The sequence below is a fragment of the Taeniopygia guttata genome, chromosome 3 (assembly GCF_048771995.1).
Source record: "Taeniopygia guttata chromosome 3, bTaeGut7.mat, whole genome shotgun sequence".
In the NCBI taxonomy this organism is placed as follows: Eukaryota; Metazoa; Chordata; class Aves; order Passeriformes; family Estrildidae; genus Taeniopygia; species Taeniopygia guttata.
Genome location: NC_133027.1, coordinates 95,821,094 through 95,838,015, shown reverse-complemented (window position 1 = coordinate 95,838,015; position 16,922 = coordinate 95,821,094).

Here is a 16,922-nt window from a genome sequence, read left to right as displayed (position 1 = left end):
AGAATGGTCATTCTAATATCAGTCATTAGCAATTTGCTGCTGGTCACTTGGGAACAGTGTGTTTCCTACAAATTGCTTCTATTAGTCACCAGTTTTTGTCCAAATAACTGACTAAGAGAGAGAGACAGCCTGTGTGAGATGGGTGTTAGCAGGGTGGCAGAGTGTATGGACACATTGTTATAGGACACACACTTTTATGTTTTTTGAATGCCAAAAATTAGTGGAATGGGCTCAGATCTCTCTTATGTTGGAGTCAGGCTGGAGCTGCACCACCAAAGTCCAATGGAGCACTTTGAAAAGCCAAGGCTAATGCACATGAGGTCAGTATCTGGCAGTAGTACAGCAGCATATTTGCTTGTCTCTGAAATGCAGTCACCTATGGCATGAAACCTGGCAGCTGTTTCACATAAAATGGTCAGGATGTATACCAATATCCTTCAGGAAAGGAGGAAGAGAAAGAGGAAGAGCATGGAGGAGTCTGGCTAGTTTGCATCATTCTTATTCCTGTCTTTCTGCCCTTTTAGTAAAAGCTCGTCTACACAGTGTTGTTAATTCAAGTACCTGCTTTTTTGACAGCCTTTTATCTCACTGAAAATAGTTTTTTTGGCATGACAGAAAATGCAAGGAACAAAAAAAAATGTCACCTACTAAAAAGAAAAATGTTCTGGAAAAAAAGCAGGTCACAGTAACATATCAGGAGTCAGCTATGTCATTCTCATCAGGAGCTGCATTCCTCTCACCACACTATCTGAATACATTCTGCTTTAGGTTATTGCTGGACTGCTTCACTGGTCCTGCTGTCTTGGTTTGTGGAGGCTGAACCTGAGTGAGTACGGGGCTAAGAGGTTACAAAGGCCCTCCCAATTAAACTCACGTCATAGTTATAAGGAAGTGTCAAAGATTGTTGTTGACAGGGTACTTCTAGATGCCAGAAAAGGTGCTTTGAGTTCATACAAGTAACTCTGGAGCCTCTGAAAATATATCTTGTGACCCTAATGCAGGCAGCAGAGGTGTGGAGGGAGAAGCAGCAGAACCTTTGAATCCAAAGCTGCCAATCTCTGGGCTGATGTAGAGAGAACTTGAAGCCAACTCCCCAAACTCTGGGTAGGAACCGAGAAGGGTACTGGGAAACCAGAACTTAATTATTGCTGTCATGGGAGGAGGCAGCAAGAGCAGCACGACAATGGATGGGGGTCAGAGAGGGGATAGAGGAGCCAGCCTTATGTAAGCCATTTCTCAAAGTTACACAATGGAGTAAAGTAATAACACTAATGCACTTTTATAACGCATTCCTACAGAGATTTAAAATGCTTTGAAAAGATAAGTAAATATTATATCATAAGGTGGCAGATGGAGAAACCAGAGCAATGAGGAAATTAGTGGCTTCCTTGTAACTGTAGGGAGAGTCAAAGTTGTGGTGAGGAGCAAGAGAAAGGTCTCTGGAGCCCTCTGAGCACTTGGGCGCAGTCTTCCAAATGCCCAGGTATACTGGACAGGAGGAAAACTGGAAGGTTAGGAAGAAATTTTCCCTAAATCAGGAAACAAATCAGAAACAAGAAATGCATTTTTCAAACTGGAAAAAGATGTTTGGTGAAAAAAAACAGAGAAACGTTTTGAGTTCCCAGGATTTTATTACCTTTTCTAGTGTGAGCCAAAGGATTCTATCCAAGTTTCCAGAGATTATTCCTTACAGGAAAAGCAAAGCTTTTATAAAGGACATAGCAATGGCACAATAAAAACAACAACAATAATGAAAATATGTCTTTTGTTTAGCCACCTGGACAGATCCTGCACTATGCAAATAAGATGTGGAATAACAGGCTCCAAGAGACAGGTCACAGCTACAGGGGCTTGTCAGGCCAAAGCAGCAGAGTGAGACAGAGTGAGGTGCAGGTGAGGGGTGAGGAAGAGCAGTGCTCCCAGGAACACAGATCTGCCTGGGATTTTTGTGGTAAAGCTTCTCTTTGTCATCAGTGCCAGTGACCCTTAGTAGTTGACTGCTTTCCCAAAAAAGTTACTCAAACCATTACTGATGTCCCACCAACAACAGACTCTCCAGCCCTCCTTACTACTTCCCTAGGCTGGACTAGTCCTTTTGGGGCTACTGTGGGGGGAGTAACAACCTTGGGAGCAATCACTGGATGCAGAGGGACCTCCACCCTACAGAGAATGTGTTCTGTGCCTTTGAGCATGTCTGACCCATGCAGTAAGGAGTGTGGAGGTCATCCTTCTCATCCCTGGCTATTAATTGCTGGGTGCTGAGGACATCCCCTGACTGTTGCTTTGCTGGTGTTACAGCTCTTGGTTCATTCCTCCTTCTCTGCCTCCACTCACGGGTGCAGCTGCACTCTTTCTCCCAGGACAGGCAGCTCCTGTGCTGTGTGTCCCCTCTCCTGACTGTGGTGCTGCTGTGGGCAGGACAGATATTCCAGCAATGATTTAGCTGGGGAGGTCAGATTATAGGGCTCAGGACTTTTCCTGCAAGACAGAAATTAAGCTTTCACCAAAATACTCAGCTGTCACCCCTCCTGGACTGAGAGGAGGGCTCAGCCATACAGCCAGAGGTAATGCTGTACAGATTTGTAGGAACACTCCTGTGTTTTCTGTGTTCGTTCAGCTTTCAGGGACTTAGGAAAAATATATTTTCTGTCATATGAAATGCAGTAACTAATAAATAATGGTCTGCATTTCTGCGCCATTTAGCAACTGCTCATGACTGCAGTGTTGTAACAGGTCGGTGAGCAGACAGGTGTTGTCCCCATTTCTGGCTGGGGATATCTGGAGCACAGAACCATGGCTGAAAATCATTTACTTTTCCAGAAGGGGTGGTGCATGGCCTCCTTCCCTGTTATAGTCTCTCCATGGGCAATTCTGCTGCCAGGAAGAGCTGTAATCTCTTCAGGGTTGGGAAATGGCACAACAGGCACGTGTCCAGGTCACACTCACTGGCTCACTCATGCAGCAGGTTTATCTGCGGCTCTGGAGGGAACCAAGGTAGTCAAGTGCCAGCCCTCTCTGCTGGAAAGTCTGGACCTGTGGCTGCCAGGAAGACTTTGGCCACAGTTACATGAAATCCTGTGCTGTTTGGTCAGTCTGAAGCTGAAACTCTCCTCTGCTCTGGCTCATCTGGACAGGATCTGACATTCTGGGCAAAAGCGAACGCAGCAGCTGAAGCTGGCACAGAGGGGACTGAGCCGGCTTCAGAAAAAGCATGTGGCTTTCCAAACATCTTGCAGTCCAAAGCAAAACCAGCAGTTCTGACATGCTGTGAGCAATAAACAATGAGCTATGTCAGCATGTCTAGAGGAAATGATAATTCCTGGAGTGTGAATGATGAAATGTTAACCAAGATGGAGGCTTTGGATAGCATTGTGGTTAGGAAAGCATATGTGCATCAGTGTGGAAGAGATGACACTAACGCAAAGAGCCCTAGCTAAGACATAAAGATATTCCAGGTATCTCAGCTTACTGCCCAGTGGTATTTTCTCCAGTTCCCTGTGTGAAGCATAAAGCACTGCTTGTGCTGAAAGGGAGATTTGCAGTACTGTAACCAGCACCTGAATCTGCCCCTCTGGCTGCACAGCTCTGGCTCTTCAACACCCACAGCTCAGCGCTGCCGTCAGCCCTCTGAGACACACAGGGCTTGGTCAGGGTAATTTACTGTTGTACCTGCATTATGAGATTGGCTGTCCTTCTTTTCTCTTCTTTGAATTCAGAGGCAGCTCTGCTCACTCCCGTGTAATTGAAAAACCTAATGAATCAGGGGGAGTGTTTTTAAGGTTACAGTGACCTTGACAGAGACCTGCTATCCCTGCGCTTAAATATTTTGCAAACCTGTTGCACGGTTTTGAGGCCAAAAAGAGTCATGAGTATTTGCCTTTTGTGCTTGGAAAATGTTAAAACTACTCTCTGCAAACCATGTGAAATGTTTCCAGTCACTCCAGCAATGAACAGCATTGACATGCATGTATTAGCAGAAAACAAGAATAACTAGAGTCAGAGAAAATTATGCAATTATTCATAGTAATAATATTAATTTCATAATGTCATCGCTTTAGGGGCCTGTTGCAATAAATAACCTTGAGAGTTATCTTAGTCTGTGTGACAGAGGACGTGTGTGCATTTGAGATCAGATTGCACAATAACTTTTTCCTGATGTGCCCAGTGAAACATGGAACCTTGATCTCACTCACCAGTCACCCATGCTGGGGTTGTTTTAAGAAAAATGACATTCAGGACCATTATTCAATGCTGGAGGAAAAGAAAAAAAAGAAAGACTCAGCATTCTGCTATGGCTAGTGTTACCCTCAGGCATTTCTGGCATGTTTCCGTTGTAAATTCATTTTACATGTGGCCAGGAAGTACAACATCTTATTGCATCTTGAAAAAAAACCTACCATATTTCTTCCCTGTTGCTCATTTCCAAACTACAGAAACATCTGGTGGGAGCATGTCAGAAGATCTGTCAATAAATGTAAGAAGTTCAGCCCCCAGTGCACTTTAATGCCTGCGTCTCATTTAAAAGAACACGGTCAAATCATATTTTCCTCCTCTACATTTTTAACTGTGATTTTTTTTGTGCTCTCTTTTGAGTAGGACAATGTTTTTCTACTAAATACTGTTTTCACCACTGTCACTTCTGAGCAATTTTGGATGTTGCTGTTGCTTTCCAGGAAAATACTAGAACCGTAAGTTTCCACCAAAGCCTGGCCCACGTATCCAAGATTTGAGACACCCTTAGCAAAAATACTACAGAAGGAAAGGTGATAAAAGTCCAAACACTCCAGTCTATGTGAGTGGTACTGCAGGGCTTGAGATGATGGCTGGCCATGCTGTGGCATTTGCCAGAGGGGCACAGATTTGCTGGAGAGTATGAAGGCTCATGTTTAGTGTCATAAACATGGCCTCTGTCCCACCTCTCGTTCCTTTCTATTCCTCCCTCTCTAGACCAAGCCAACATCTGCACTGCCATTCCCACCGCTCTAACAACAGCAACCCCAAAAAATGTCTGTTGATTGTTAGGAAGAAGGTAAAAAGCCATTTGCACAGCACAGAAATTGCTTTCATTGTTCCACGTTCCAAGCACCATAGTCTTGTGCACTTTCTACTGGCACAGTGCCTGTCTGTTCCCTGCCCATGAGCATGGACCTGGAGCTCTGTGGTGACAGAATTGGATCATTTCTGCCATGCTCTTCTCCCATGACCTGCCTGTTTCTGTCCCCATGCCTTACCTCCCATGAGGGTCACTATCTCCTGGTTAATCAGGGAACTGATTTGTGAATAAGACAGGTTGCATTTCCCTGTGGTCAGACTGGTTCCCCTGTCATAAGCCTCATGCTTATAATAGAAGCAGGAAAATTTGAGAAAATGCATCTGATGTAATTAGTGTAACCTTTCTGCCAGGTGGTTAACAGCAGAGAAAAATGTTTGGATTTAATATACCCATGGCCCCTTTTGATAAAGGACTAAATTCCAATCTCCACTTAGAAACCTGAGAAAACTAAACATACCCTCCCCAGGAACTTTTAAAGAGAGGGATTTCCACCACTCACTTGCATTCCCAGATCTTTATTAGGCAAGAGGGAGCACAGTCATAAAGCCAGGCAAAGCCAGCAATGGCAATATATATCCAGATAATGAGCAAAAGAACCCACTTTTTCAAATCTGTTGGCAGAGGTCCACCTCCCCCTGTCTAGTGAAATGGTGCCCCAAAGAGAGCTCCATGGCTCCAGCACCTCAGCCAGGGTCAGGAGCAGGGAGCAGACCTGCCGAAGGAGCGATGCAGGACCCCAGCTGCCGATGCTATGGACAGAAGATCTCTCAGCTGCCTGCACAACCACCCAAGGACCGGGTGAGAACACACACTGATACAGCTCAGGGTGAATCAGGCCACAGAGTGGCACAGAGTTGCAAGGCAGGAGTTCGGGCAGCAGAGTGCCATCAAGTCATGTCCTCCAGTTGTCAACAAAGTGCTGATGGAGTGTGGTGTATCCACACTTCTACCTCCTTGTGGAGCCTCCAGGCAGAGGTAGAGGAAAAAACACTATTCCAGCCCTTTTTTTGGCATGTCATGAAAGCAATCCAGGTGAGCAAAGGACAGACCACTTTCCCATGTAACTGTGATGCTGCTTTCTCCAAGGCACTATCATAAAAGTCAGGTTTTCATTTCAGCATGTCCTAAGCACAAGGGTCCTTAAGGCTTCTGGGCCTCAGATGGCTGGAAAGGAATCACTGTGGTCTCCAGAACTGTTTTATCTTCTCCGTTGTGCTTTACTGGGAGGTTGCATCATGCCAATTTGGAGGTGGGAACCTCACCTCTCCTGTCTATTGGGTTACTGTAATCTGCTTTACCCAAAACTTATCATTTCAGACTGTTTAGAGGCTGCTGCTTCATGCTTACTATGTTGTGCCCAGGGCAGTATTTACCATGAGAGGGATTTCTATATGGGTGCCATCATTTACAGCTGCTTATGAATGATTTGGGGCTGAAGTTGTAAATACTGATCTTCAGTCTGAAAGTCCTGGAGGATTTAACGTGTTTAATCTATGTTAGGAGACTGACAGCTTTCTAATTACGGAGTCTATTACTCTCCCCTTCCACTCTGTTTTGCCGAGTCTATTTGAAGTTTACTGGAATCGGCTGGCTACCAATTCAGTGAGGTCTAGGATGGATTTTTCACCACAGTTAGCTGAAGCTAATTTCAAAACTAAGCATTACTCTCAGAGCTGTGGAGTTAGAAATTATTGGAAGTTGCATGTGGAAAGTCCTAAGTGTGGGGGATTTGGATGTTTCCAGATTTTGTATATTTCAACCTTTTGTGTGATTAATTTATACATTACATCCATTCTAAACCTAGAAACATAATCAGAATACCAAAAATAATCCCTCTGAGACCCTTTAAACCTATCTTTCCTGGAAGAAAAGGAAGGTGCTTTCTCCTTTCACAAAATCCCTCATTGCAAAAATACGTAGCTTTGAATGCAGAGCAAGAAACAGCAGGAGTCAGGAGTAAAGGAGGAGACTTACATGGAAAAGATAAAATAATCCAAACAGAAGCAAAGGGGCAACATGAATTGTCCACGGGCATTTATCCAAGAAGATTTGCTCATCACTACCTCCATCAAACAGGGATGGTGCCCAATGGAGCAATGAAGAGCATTATTTGGTGTTTGGATAACATATCTGTTCTTTGGCTAGCCAAACACATCATGTGGCATGGCCACAGGTAAAAGAATCTGCCTGGGCAGCTTCAGCGAGAAACAGAACTCATTTTCCCACCCATATTCATGTGTTTCCTTTTAGTTCTCTTCTTTTCTCTCTCCTTTTTTCCATTCCTTTCCCTCCCCTCCCCTCCTATTTTTTGTTCCAGAAGGCACGCATCCAAGTGGCCCCACGAGCTGCCTGTGTTGTAGAGCTGTTTGCCTGCAGAGCAGCCATCAGCTGGCAGCAGCTGGTGGGGGAGCTTGGCAGCAGGAGCTGTGGTGACCTCTCTGCTGGGGCTTGCACAATGCCATGGGAACTCTTGGAACGGATGGGAATGATGTACACAGGAGATATTCCTGGGGCCATGACACAGTGCTGGAAGAGGCTGGATTGCAGCGGTCCTATTAATGTCTTTCATTCATCTCCAGTGAAGTCAACAGTTGAAAGCAATTTTAAGCACTTGGATCATACAGAATATATAAATACCTGTGTTCTGTCTAGCTGTAACAATTCAATGATAAGTATGACTCCCTGGTGAGCGAACAGGATATCACAGGCTTATTTTGTCTTCCAAATGGGTCAGAGTTGAATCTTTTACTGGATTTCCACATTTATTTTCTCCTAACAGGTTAGATTTTCACTTGAAGAAGGCATTGTTATAGTTCTTAGGCTTGTGATCACAGCAGAAACACCTCCAGCTCTTCTAAAGATAATTAAAACAAATTTTTTATAACCTGCAATTTGGTTCTACATTCTAACAAACACCTTCATTTTTATATATATCAATTTAGTTCAGGTTTATGTATTCCATATATATAGATCCACTAACCTTGAATCAATATGTATCCCTTCATGACTACTTTAAGAGGTATTAAGTTCATTAACCTTTATAGGTAATAATGACCTTTCCTGTGGTATCCTTGTTTTCTACCATTATCTGAAATAATGAAGTTACACCCATTGCTTCAGATATATGATTTTCCAAAAGACTACTGGCATTGTTAGAAATGATAAAAAATGTTAAATATAAATATCTTAAAAGAAGAAACATTTAGCATTTCTTTAAAATGGTGCAGTTAGAGCATTTCTAAAAATTTCAACAGCCATTTACAATTGCTGAAAATTTCACCTGACAGCTGGTTGAAAACTGTGGAAAATACCAAAGCAAGCTCAAGAATCAGATTGTTTTGGCTAGTGTGGGTATTTCTCTAGGCTTTAAAAATAAGGCAGTGGGATGAAACAAGTTCTGATCTTAGCATTAGACTTTCTGGCAGACTGTAATAGGTGTGCTGTGCTTTCCAGTGTGTTTTGGCACTTGTACTCCACGTGCAATGTATATATCTATAGATACACACACACTACCCAGCTTTCTTCACTTGCGTGTTCAGCTGAGCTGTGTTTGGGCTTCAGAGGATATGCATATAAATACACATTCATGTGCCTGCACACAGAGATAAATCCAGCTCTGAATATGCACATGCATTAAATGCAGAATTTGTGTTTATATCACACCTGCTGCCTTATAATCCAAGATCTCAAAGTATTTTGAAGTCATTTAAATACCTTGTCCTGTGGCAGGCACATTCTTTTCTCTCTCAGGATTTTTTCATCGAGGAGCACAGAGAGAAGAAAGGGAAAACAATTTCTATTTCTGCTCCTTGTTTTTCCCATGTGGAATGTGTTTGGAGAATTGTTTACCTGGGGTGATTGCTTGATGGGATTCTGGTGAGGATTGTTTGAGCCTGATGGCAAATCCAATCCACCTGTGGCTGGACTCCAGGGAGAGGGTCACAAGTTGTGAGTTAGTTAGATATAGTAGTTAGAAAGTAGGTATGTAGTTTTAGTATCTCCTTTAGAGAGTATATTAATGTATTATAATATAGGTATAATAAAGAAATCATTCAGCCTTCTGAACTGGAGTCAGGCATCATCATTTCTTTCCACCGGGTTCACCTGCATTTACAACACCTTGTCCCTTCTTCACATATTCCACTCAGTTCTGTGCTTCTCTCTGCTCACACTAGCTAGGTAACAACTAAGCATCTCATCACTTCTGCAAAGTGAATATATTTATAAGTTTCCTAGTGAAGTGAGTTGATTCCCTCAGGTCCTGGAAGGTTTAGCAGTGCTAGGAGACCCACGTTATCACCCTAAACCGTGTACTCATCATCAGAGCTGGTGATTTTGCCAACATCTCTTTTTTGCCACACACTTCTCTTTTGTTTTCATATCCTGCTCATCATCCTGAAACAGAAGGAGAGACATCTGAAGCATGTGAAAATGGTTTTCACATTTTCAGCTCTGAAAATGGTTTGTTTGGAACCTCCCAGGATTCAGCCTGATTTTGTCAGAGGGAACACAAGCTGGTGATTGTCAGCTATGTGAATCTCAAGGGAGGACCACAGGATTCCTGTTAGACATTTGATGAGCCAGGCACAAAGCTATCAGAATCCCAGATCTGCTCTGAACATCACAGAAAGACTAATAAAGTTTTAAATTAAAAAAAGAAATTCCATCAAGGTTAATCTTTTAAAAGCCACAGTCCATCTGGATGCCTTCTTCCTTGGTATTAATTATGAAGACTGTAATCCATAAGCAAAACATGAGCGAGATGTAAGCTCGCTGCCATTGTCTTTAATATTTTTCTTCCTAACAGGGCATCTAATCCACCATGAGCAGGAATTCATCAAACCTCAGGGACTGCCTAAAGCATACAATCCCTCTAAATGAGCAGTAATCTCCTCAATGGAATCTTCCATCTCATGAACTAATAAGTGATGCTAAAAGCTCATTTTCTCTGGGATCTCCTAGCAGTGGAGGGGATGACACTGTACCCAGCTCCAGGCACAGAAGAGAGCAGAGTCCTGGGACAAGCGTGGGCAATGAGGCAGATTCCTGCCACTTTTACCTTTGTAGTAAAGAGGAGTTCTTCCTTGGCACATGAGTGCTCTGCCAAAATTTCTGAGCATGTACGCTGGACTGAAAAGATCCCACTTAGTGGTTTCAAGCAGTGGCATCAATAATAATTTCCACACTCGGCTCTTTTACATAACGCTTCCCTCCCTGCTCCCCACGGGATAAACAGTGGGACTCAAGGCTGACATTTTGCAGATGCTGGGAGCACGGGCAGTTCTGGCAGTGACAGCAGGAGGAGAAGGAGGCAGCATGGGGGAGAGGCACAGGCAACTGAAATTCATTACTTGGAGAGGTTGCAAGGGTCAGTGACAGTGGCGCTGAATGGATTTTTCCAGCCGTTTTGAGATGAGATTTGCACTCTGTAATCTGAATGCTTTTATCTATTTCTGAAAATAGACAGGAATTTTTTCCACAGGCTGCTCCAATCTGGCCATGGAGATGCAGGGAAGGATTACAGGGATAAATTCAGGTTTTGTTAAGCAAGCATAGCTTTTCCAAACCAAACATAGACAGCATTCTCGCAGCACAAACATGTGCACAAGAGCTCTTTTGTCGAAAGGACACGTCCCCTTGTGCAAGAGATGAAAGTGCGAGGTGCCGTGCACAGCCCTGGAACCCTTAACTCCTGTTTCGTATTCTGCTTGTCTCTCCAAGCCAGCTGTACAAGAGCCAGTGAGGTCTCTCCAAAGCTGCAGAGAATGATCTAGATTTGTTTCCCCTGCTGGACCAACAAGTACTAGTTACTCAGTGATTATTTTCTGTTTCACTCACATTTTGCTACAGTTGAGTTTCCTCTCTTGCTTAGTCATGTCCTCTTCTGGCAGCCGTTTCTCTGAAAAGAGAGCTGATTCTAGAAATTAGCTAGGACAGAAACTGTTGAGTGCTGTATTACAGCACTTTCAGGGATGAGGAATTGACAAGAAGCCAGCTTTATTTACTAACTTTTTCTATTCAGAATAGAAAATATGATTCTAGGGCTTGGTATTAGTGTCACTAAAATGTTTTCAGCTAGAATCTAAAGGATGTGCTTAGGTGTGGATATACTGCTGTCATGGGGCAAAATAGCATGGGATAGCAGGACTTGCAGTTGCACAGCATCCACTGTGGCCACAAGGTTTTACCACTTTCCTGGTGTCCCTCAGTGCCACCAGCCCCATCTACAAGGAGCACACCTGCTCAGACTTGAGTCACACAGTCACTTTCCTGCCCAACTCCTTCCAAGTGCCAGGAATTTTCTCTCTTTAGCACCCCCACTTTAAATACAAAACAGGTGCTACGAAGCACAGATATACCATTTATGGGTGGGAAGAGCTGGGTACTGAGCTGTAACCCTGCTCTCTCAGGCTGCAGGCTGGGGTCATGCCATTGATAGTGGCCAAATGTTTGTGCAGTGGCAAGTGTTGGGCTAGCAGATTGGGAGCTTTCCTCACTGTCCTGCCAGGAGGTGGCTCTGCCTAGCCATGCCCAGGTGGCCCATAGCACTGCAAAAAAACGCCCAGGAGCAATAAGTCTTGGGAAATGTGAGGGGAGGGAAAGGAAAGGATAATTCTATTAAGCACTGCAGTCATTGATGATGGTAAAGCCTTGGAGGCTGGGGGAATATGGATCTGCATGGAAAACAGTGCACATGGCCAGGGCCACAGCAGAGCATGCAAAGGCTGGAAAACCATGCCAAGAGCTCAGCTGCTGAAGCATCTTGACAGCTCTGAAAGATGATGACGGTGAGTGACTGTTCCTTGGAAGCTGCCTGGAGATTCAGAGCCGGGGAAAGGTCTCTCAGGAGGAAGCCAGATCCACTGAGCTTCAGCTGTTTGACAGAGATTTAGATCAACCCTTCTCAATGCAATACAGCACGTCCATCAAAACAAAAAACCAAACAAGTTAGCAAGTGCAAAAGCCCATTGGCATTCACCCATGCCCTTAACATTCACCAGCAGCCTCTCACCACCCTCCTGTCTGTGCATCCTGCCATTTGCCTGAGCTCAGAGCACAGATTTATTTCAAGCCAACAACAAGCACTGCCTGGGGAGTCTAGACACCTTCAGATGCAGCCGTTCAGTGCCACAGATGAGACACCAACCATTTCCCCTTGGCAAGCTGATACTGACAGCAAAATTGAATCTGTAATTTGGAAATTGTTTCTATGATTTGCCAGTCCAGTGAGATTACGGCTCTAAAAAACAGCTTCTGGACAAATGAAGATACTAAAAACATACCCTAAGGAAGTTAACTGAGGAATTTTCTTGTGGGGCAGGATGTTTGTGCAGATGGCAACCTAATTCCAAGGATTTAAGATGGTGCTTGGGCTAGCAGTCTCTCCACACTTGCTCCTAATGGTCCCACCAGGTGCAGTTCCCCACGTGCCAGCCTTCCCACAGTGGTGCTAGATGGGCTCTGTGCTGTTAGACCTTCAGCTGGCTCTTCTGCCTCTCTCCCCACCGCCCCCAATAAACAAATAACGGCAGACTCCTGTTCAGCCTTGTCTATTTTGGGATCTCTAGCAGTCCTACTGATAATCACTGTTATAAATGTTTACACTGATAGGAGACTGGCCCATATTGTAGAGAGATAATAACAGTACAATTTGATATTCATGAGGTGCTGATGATCTCTAAATATAGAAACAGAGTAATTATTGCTGGCATTGCAGGCTGGATTTCAAAAAGCAGACAAATAGAGAAATGGATATGCTATTTATTGCAACTTCAACAGTAACAACAGGAAGGCTGTCTCCCTTGATTAGGCAAAGGCCAGACTGCAGAAGGCAGAGCTCATGGTAAAGGGTGAAGAGTTGTGATAGCTACCAATGGAAGGGAAAAGCACAGCTATAGAAGAGAAATCTGAACTGCACCCAAGGTCAAGCTCAAACCAATGAACATAACTATGCAAGATGGCAGTGGAACAGGTTGGGTGTAGCAGGAAAACCCATCATGACTGGACAAAAACATCACAGACTTTTCAACCAAAAGCCCTTGTGGAAAGGCAAAGCCTTTGGCCACCCCAGTCAATACCTGTCTGCAGTGGGAGCATGCTGGACCAAGATCCCAACCATTTGCACGCACAAATGGAGGCAGTGAGCTCTGGCCTCACTCTGCATGAGCTATGGGGGCACACAAGGCTGAGCAGGGGGAATGGCATCCCTGCATGCTGGCCACTGAAACAAGCACAAGCTACTACACCTGGCTCAGGGCTATGCCGGGTATCAATACAGGCTGGGGATGAAGGGATTGAAGGCAGCCCTGTCAAGAAGGACTTGTGGGTTCTGATGGATGAAAATTGGACTTCAACCAGCAATGTGCAGTCCCAGCCCTGAAAACCAATTGCATCCTGGGCTGCGTCCAAAGCAGCATGGCCAGCAGCTCAAAGGGGGTGATTCTCACAGTCTTCTCCACTCTGGTGAAACCCCTCTGGAGTGCTGCATCCAGCTCCTGGGCCCCAGCATAACAAGGACATGGACATGCTGGAGTCAGTCCAGAGGAGGCCACAAAGGTGATCAGAGGGTTGGAGCACCTCTCCCATGAAGACAGGCTGAGAGAGCTGGGGTTGTTCAGCCTGGAGAAGAGAAGGCTCTAGGGAGACTTTATAGCAACTTCTAGTATCTAATGAGGGCTTACAAGAAAGATGGGGACAGGCTTTTTAGCATGGCCTGTTTCAAGAGAACATGGGGTAATGGTTTTAAACTAAAAGAGGGTCATTCAGTTTAGATATAAGGAGGAAAAATTTTACAATGAGAGTGGTGAACCATGGTAACAGGTTGTCCAGAGGTATGGTAAAGGCCCCATCCCTGAGAACATTCAAGCACAGGTTGCATGGAGCTCTGAGGCATCTGGTCTAGTTGAAGATATTCCTGTTTATTGCTGGGGAGTTGGAAGTGACCTGTAAAGATCTCTTCCAACCCCAAATGTTCTGTGATTCTATGGATATGTGCATTACAGCATTCCCTTTTTCTGACTTCCTTTGCTTCATTTTTGGAAAATTTAGATTTTATGAATACAAAATAATGGGCACTCAGTATTTCTGATGAACAGGATGCTGGTTAACTACAGAGTCCTATGATACAGGTATAGACTCTTAGCTTTGGGCAGGCAACTTGGTATTGCTGAGGAAATTCTTGGCAGCATCTCTGCTCTGTCAAATGCTGTGTATCTTGGGGTATATGTTTGGGGCCATGTCCTTCTCCCAGACTCTAAAGGATGCCAACAAGGTTAGGTACTAATGACTGGGCAGACCCCCATCTGTCTGGAAGCAGGCCCTTTGCAGTCTCCACAGCAGTGGTGCCCACAGTGCTGGTCACTGTGCTGGCTGAATTGCCAGGGCCATACAGGATCTGACACTGTTTTGTGCAGCCCTTCCCACCCACCCGTGTAAGGAACCTCACCCTTGGCTGGTGTTTCCACAATAGGCAAAGCCATATTTGCTTCGGCTTTGCCCTTTAGCATCACTGTGTGAACAAAGTGCTCACCAGTTTCTGTTGCTGTGGAGAAAAACACATGGACTGTAGCCAGCCTGCTTCCCCAGGGAGATCAAAAGAAGTGAAACCTCCAAACAGAACAGGGCAGGAGCTGTAGATTCACCTGGGGTTTGGTTGTTAGTAATGACTCTTGACAACAACGTACTGAAGTGAGATGAGGAAGGGATAAAAGTCGCCCACCAGTAGCAGACTTTGGCCTGAAAGGTAATTGCAAAGAGGATGTTTCTAAGACCAGCAATTCCTGAGCCAGTCTCCTTATTAGGTGATTCTGAACTGATTAGGTGAACTCTCTCTCTGAACTCTCAATTCCTCCAAGGTTTAAGGAACTCACGCTTGCATGTGAATTTCACATAGATCACCCCAGTACATGAAGAGCTAAAATTATTCACAGGCTCTGCTGCTACTCTTCTGCCCTTCCTGTACCTTCTCTGTGCTTACTACGATAAAAAAGGGCAGAAGAGAAAAGAAAAGAGAGAAGAAAAAAAAAAAAAATCTAGACTCACGAGTACAAAAGAAATGCTGGTAAAACTTCATAGCATACACACAGTGTTTAATATGTTCCTGTAGGTATACAAATATTGACTAAACCTTAAAATGTAGTATAGTAAACTGAAGTGGGTTATTCTGTGTTGGAGCAGAGGGAGTCAAAGTTCCCTAGACTTTTACAGCTCTTTGTCAGACAACACCTCAAATTTTTATATAAGTTTTACAGTTGAGGAAACCAAATTGCTGAGAAGTTACATCACTCAGCCAAGAACTGCAGCAGGTCATTGGCTTTATTTCCATGGGAGCTCAGCCTAATTCTCAGCACTCCCAGATAAGAAGGGTCCTGGTTAAACTGGACATGTGTGGGATTTCAAGCTAGTTGCTCCCAGCAGCAAGAGCTACCTGGCTTTGGGGAAGCTCCCCTGTGCTGTGCTTGGCTCTGTGTCAGGATGGTGCAGAGAAATGAGTGGCTGTGACCAAGCCAGTGTCACAGGGACTCTGCAATTGGACCCTGAGCTCTTAGACCAGCTCCAGCCTTGTCTGCACCAAGTCAGCTCCCACACAGACACATTCAGAAGGCATTTTGCTTAAATAACTGGCAGGGGATGTTCTTGTTGTTGAACATGTGTTTCAGCTGATAGAATCTGCTCAGCCTGTAGGGAATCTGTGCTGTGGCAAAGGCAGATGAGAACAGTAATTTTTAATTCATAATAATAATAATAAAGATATTTCAAGCCTAGTTTTTACTCTGCTTGGGGAGGAGCTCTCTGCCCCTGGGGAGTTTCCAGGATGCTGAGACATGACAGCAGTTGCTGCTTCCCTACTTGCTGCTCTTAAGCAATATATTGCTCTCCTAGGCAGGTGATGATGGAGGCAGAGCACCATCTTCTCTAACATAATCCAAAATTCCATTCAGTCAGTGCAGGTTACAAAAGAACCCTCAAACTGGGATGGTGCTTCAGAGCTGGAGGGCAGAGCCATTCAGACTGTCATTTGTGGGTCCCCAAGGGCCTTGGAGGAGCTCCAGGGTCCAGCACAAGACACAGAAAACTGGGTGTGCTGGCAGGAGGATTGGATTAACTATGAGAGCAGTGCTGCTCAGAAATCTGAAGGCCCCACAAATGAAAATTCTCAAGAATGCAGTGCTGAGGTCTGCTGCTGTAAGCTTTGTGAACTAAAGAAAAATCACTAGTCTCTTGGGACAGCACTAAATTTTGTATAAGGAAAAATGTGACATTCATTTGTAACTTCCAGGTTTTTCCAATTCCCATTTGGTCACGTTTCAAGGTTGTGCTTTCCAATTGCAGCTCTTTACTGTTGGGCTTTTTTCCCCCCACAAAATATGAATTTTGTACTGGTGAGGTCAATGATTGGAACCTTCTATTCACGCAGCTTTTCTTCTCAGTCTCAGATGGCCACAGGCTGAGCAGCTACACAAGTCTGAAGGTCACCAGCATCCTATGGCAACAATCATGGTTTCTTAACCAAAATAATTTCTCTGTGCCTGAGACCTTGTGCACACCTGCATTAATCTGGTTGTGTGAAACCAAGGGGTAATATGGAAATGGAATAGGAATGACAGGTCCTCAGAGATGCTCTGGCAGCATTTATTTGGTGCCATAGTTGGTCTTGCTTTTATAGTTGTGGCTAAGAGGTAGTACCTTCTGGGGGTTGGAATAATTCACTATTTTGTAAACAGCTCCTTTGAAGAGCAGAGGAGAAGAAAGCCCAGAGAAGAGGGTTAGAGTGGAGAAAAAGTGGGAATCCCAAATCTTGCCTTCTCACATGATTTGTCTTATGCACATTACAGAGAAGTATGTCAAAAGTGTGTCTTCACAGGTCAGT